Source organism: Eleutherodactylus coqui, chromosome 6 (assembly GCF_035609145.1).
Source record: "Eleutherodactylus coqui strain aEleCoq1 chromosome 6, aEleCoq1.hap1, whole genome shotgun sequence".
NCBI lineage: Eukaryota > Metazoa > Chordata > Amphibia > Anura > Eleutherodactylidae > Eleutherodactylus > Eleutherodactylus coqui.
Genome location: NC_089842.1, coordinates 94,935,547 through 94,940,986, shown reverse-complemented (window position 1 = coordinate 94,940,986; position 5,440 = coordinate 94,935,547).

The following is a 5,440-nucleotide window of genomic DNA, read 5'->3' as shown; positions in this document are numbered from 1 at the left end:
GTATGCAGAGAGAGAGCATGGCTGTTTCTTACAGCTGACACCCGGCAAGAACAGCTCCAAGCTCCAAAAGAACACTTTGGGCCCCAAACGTTACACTCACAATTAGAGTTTTGTCAGAAACAGCTTCTTTCATACTGTGAGACAGAACTAGTAGCTCTTTCTATTAAAGTGGTTGTGTAATCAAAAACATAGCTGCTTCCTTCCAGAAACTGCCCCATTCACATTAAAGCAATACCAGATGCAGCCCATTTGAGAGTGGGGATGTTTCTGGAAGGAAGCTCCCATATTTTTTCAGCCTCATACATGTCTGCCTTCTTTCAGAAGCAGCGCCAATCCATGGGTTGTGTCTGGTTCACTTCATTGAAAAAAGTGGAACTGAGTTGCAATTCCACACATAACCTGTGGACAGGTGTGGTGCTGTTCTCAGACAAAAAAATAAATCAACCATGTAATTCGAATCTTGAACAATCCTTTAAGTGGACTTTCTAGTATACACTATCCTACCAAAAGTAATTGGACACCTGAGCAAGAATCAGTAGTATTTATTTCCATTTGTTAATACTTAGTGGGGTTCCTTAAGCCCTAATGATGTTGGATATTCTCCATGGCATACTTTCTACTAACATCTGATTCACTTCAGCTGGTGTTTCCCTCTATCCATCCTGCAAACATCTGGTGAGTTCTCTCTAAGAAGATGCATTGCCCTGCATACAAAGGTGCAAGAAGCGTTATTGGACAATTGACCCATGGAGGATCAGTCTATGGAGTGACAAATCACGCTATTCTCATCTTCAAATCAGCTGGATGTAACTGGGTGCGGAGGATGCCCAGGAAACGCCTTTTGCCTGAGTGTGTTGTGCCAACAGTTAAAGGAGTTTTTTTGAGTCCCCAGACATTGGTGGTAATAAGGGGGGGAGGGGGGGGGGGACACAAGGGGTTGACAAAAAAACATATACTCACCTCTTGCTGCACGCTGCTCCACAGTTGATTCTCGCAGCTGCTTCGGTCTAGTGCTTACATCAGCTGCAGTGATGACATGGGTTGTTTTGGGCATGGGGAGCCCAAATCTATATAAAAGTAATAACTCAGAACACCCAGCCTAAGTGCAATAGAGGTTCTGTCATGGTCTGGAGATGTTTTACATAGCATGGTCTCAGTCCGTTGGTTGTAGTGGCAAGACCCATGACCATGGAGGTGTACCTTGACATTCTAGACAATAATGTACTCCTGCCAATGTGGCAATACTCTGAGAATGGCCAGCAATACTTCCAAGACAACTTGGCTTATCACAAATCCAATGCTGTTTTACATTGGTTTGAGGATATGGATGCTCCATGATTGGACTGGCTGCACAAAGTCCCAGCCTGAACTCTACTGAACAGCTTTGGGATGAAATGGAACATCAGGAAATTTGAACAGTGTCCATTTTCTTTGAAAAAACAGGATGAATGGAGTTAAATATCAGCTGAAGTGTATCAAATGTTAGTAGTAAGTATACCTGGGAGAGTATCAGATGTCATTAGGGGCAAAGGAGCCCCATTAAGTATTAACATATGGAAATAAATACTACTGTTGAATCTTGCTCAGGTGTGCAATTACTTTTGGTAGGATAGTATTACGGTAGCACTATGTTGTGAACACCTAGTAGAATTTACTATTTTGTCATGCCAATTAGCTCTCCTTCCTACTTTTTTCCTTTGGAGCATTGCATGGGGTATAAAACTCCTTACGTCAACTTTGGGCTTTCCACAACGAGAAACTGTACCGTCCTTAAGTCCCTGTTTTCTCAAAAAAAATACATGTGGATCACAAAAGAAAGGAGTCCTGCTCCCTGGTAAACATTGGAATTGTGGCTGCAAAGAACATTATCATGTGCAATGCAGAAAAACATTGCTAATGTGTATGACCACATCCAAAAGAATAGGGTTCATATTTGTGCATCTAGCAATGCACACATTTAGCAAGATTTTCACGCCCGTGTGAAGGCAGCTTTAGGGCTCTTCCTATGGCATCTATAACTTGCCATAGTGTTCGAGAATAGAGTTGAGCGAACGTACTCTGCCGAGCTTGATGCTCATTTGAGTATTAGCGTACTCAATGGTGCTCATTACTCGAACGAGCATCAAGCCGTGTTCAACCCTGCCCCAGTTTTTGGCTCCTCCCTGTTGTGACGTGCCTGTTTTGGCCCTTCCCTGCCACGACGCAGCGCGCATCATTGGCAAATGTTTTGTCTGGCAGGCGAGAGAGAGAGGAACAAACCTAGAAATAAAATAAAAAAAGCTCGGCACCCGGCGTCCCACATACAAAAATGCTCAAGTCTCCCATTGTAGTCAATGCGGTTCGTTACTCGAGTAGAGCTCTCGAATTTTACGAAAAGCTCGACTCGAATAACGAGGACCCGAGCATTTGGGTGCTTGCTCATCTCTATTCGAGAACACTTTCTCACCCACAACATGATTATACCTTGTTGCAATGATGATCATCTGGATTAATAAAGCATAAAGTGTATAAAATGCAGTAGACAAATATTTTATATAGTTTTATTTGTTGTAGCGCAAAGAACATATGTGAAAAAATCCCTCACAGAACAAAATTACCAATTATATTATTGAATGTACCAAAAAATTAATAGAAATCACTTATGTTGAAGATTTTTATGATTTAGTGAGCCAGAAGCTTTGTAAGACACACTTCACACTGTGCTTGTTTATAGTCCTACAGTAGTGTTTCCACTATTGGGTATACAGTTAGCGGATATAGAAATGTCACCATTGTCGCAATATATTTTTACATCTTTGACGTTTCAGTGATTTTTAATTAAGGGGGTTGTCTGAAATGATTATTTTTTTATTTCATGCTCCCCATGTATAAAAACAATAACAGATCCTACCTCTCCAGGCTCCCCGCTGTGTCTATTGCTGCAGATCCAGTCATCCTTTTGACGCTGTGTTGACAAGCTGCAGTCAGGCTGTAGATAGGACGTCACAGGCTGCTGCAGCCAATCATAGACCTTTGTGTTCGAACGCTGAAATCTATGATTGGTTGCATCAGCCTGTGACTACCCATACAGAGGCAGACTGCAGCCTTTCAGCAGAGACTGGGTGCGAAGGACGAAGCTGCGGAGAGCCAGGAGAGGTGAGTATGGATGGGATCTTTGATTGCTTTTATACATGGGGAGCATGAATTAAATACATAACTCAGACAACCCCTTTAATCTTTACTTGGTATATAAAAATACATTTCCTGTTGCTACTTGGAAATGGTCAGCAAGCTGGTGTGCAGAAGGATAAATTGTTGTGAATAGGTTGTGGGCTTAATAGGCTTGTTATTAACTTAATATTCCCTACTACCATTATTGATTAATTAGTACTAGAATAGACAAGAATGCTTTTTTTTTGGGGGGGGGGGGGGGGGCAGCTGTTATGCTTACTGCAACCCTCACAGTCAATGGCTTATTGGTGAACATCTTTGCCTAAAACTGAGAGTTGAATAAATAATAATCCATGGCCATCAAAACCAATTTTCTGGTCAGCTGATTGATTTACAGATAATGCGATACTAATGTGGTGATGTCTATGCTACCAGCATACTAAGTTGCACCAACTAAAGCTAATAACCCTAAGTAGACATTACTCTGTCCATGTATTTTGGTGTGCATCTTCATATGTATGAATGCCTACATGGCTGATGCCATACAGGCCCTAGTGATATTGCAACAGCAATAAATATATTACATATCCATACTTTATTATATATGCCGTATTCCCATGGATGCAAGTAGAAAGATCAGCATAAAATGCAGACTTGGTCTACGTTTTTCAGGCTATGTAGTCTTAATCATGGCAGGATCCCTCTTCTTTTTCTGTGGGGTATTTGGAGCTTTCTTGGTCTTCAGCACAGCCAAGGTGAGCAGACCCAGATCTTTTTATGTCAATGCAACTGCAGTAATGAATTCTCAGCCAGCACTCCATTCATGTTGACGTCACCGCAGGGGAAGAAATGACAGTGACAGGCAGAGAAGCACAAAGGACCCCTGTTCTCAAGATCAGCGGGGGACTCAGCAGTGCGACCCCCACCAATCAGTAACTTGTCATCCTGGTACAAGCCGCTTAAATGAGTTTTCTAACATTATAAGACCTCAGTATCAAGACTTTTTCACACGGGTGCTGTGATTTTTAGCCGGCCACACCATGGCCGAAAATCACATGAACGAGAGGCGCCCGTTCACAGGGACCGGGTGCGGTGTATATACCCGGAATACTGTCGGGTGGGGAAGAGAGTTTAGCTCTGCTAAACTACTTCCACCTTCCCTCCCCCTTTCCACACCTTCCTGCAAAGGGAGGGAGCAGGAGCTTAACAGAGCTAGTTCCTTCCCTCTTCACTCCAGCCTATGGGAGTTGCCGGCAATGGGAGGGGGTGGTACTTTAGCACAGAAGCTCCCACCCCCTCTTCGCTCCAGCCCTTTACCAGCAGCTGGCAAGGGGAGGGAATTTAGCAGAGACGCTGCTAAACTCCCTCCCACTTCCCTTTTCTGGCAGCTCTCATAGGAGTCTATGGGACCGGCCAGAATATAACGGCCAAAGATATGTCCAAACCTATCTTTTCTGGTCAGCGTAATAGCAGCTGGCCAGAATGCGCACCGTATGTGCTATCTTTTCCGGCTGGCCGATTTTACACAGGGAAAAATCGTCATCTGAACAAATGCATTGGAATCCAATACATCGTATGATCATGAAATTTGGGCGGCGTTCGTGTGAATAAAGCCTTAGCTACATTCAGCTAAAAATAAGTAATAGTCACACACTCATCTTAGAAATTTCCACCACTTTCTCTTTGATGGCTCCATGGTCTCCTGCTTTGCTTTCCTCGTGTTATTTCTGCATGTCCTCACTAATAAGCAATAGTAGGCAGCCCTGCTAAAAGTTGGGTTTGGAGGAAGGATCTGAAAGCTGAATATGTGGCTTAGTTTTTAGTGAAATGCAACTTTTGTTGCAGAAAACCCCTTTAGTTTCCAACTGGAGGTAAGAGGAGAATAAATACACTAGTGGCTCCAATGTGCCGTACTCTTAACTACAGGCTAGTAAAACATTGGCCTAGGGTATATGCACTGGAAGGAAGCTAGACTGAAAATTGGAATCTTGCAGTCAAGTGGGATTATGTATTTCGCAGATGAGTGAGTATACTCGCTAAGGCTAACTACTCGAGCGAATAGTGCCTTAGCTGAGTATCCTCCCGCTCGTCTCTAAAGATTCAGGGGCCGGCAGGGAGCGGCGGGGGAGAGCGGGGAGAAACGGAGGGGAGATCTCTCTCTCCCTCTCTCCCCCCCGCTCCCCTCTACTCACCGCCGCAACTCACCTGTCACCCGCGCCGGCAGCCGAATCTTTACAGACGAGCCGGAGGATACTCAGCTAAGGCACTATTCGCTCGAGTAGTTAGCCTT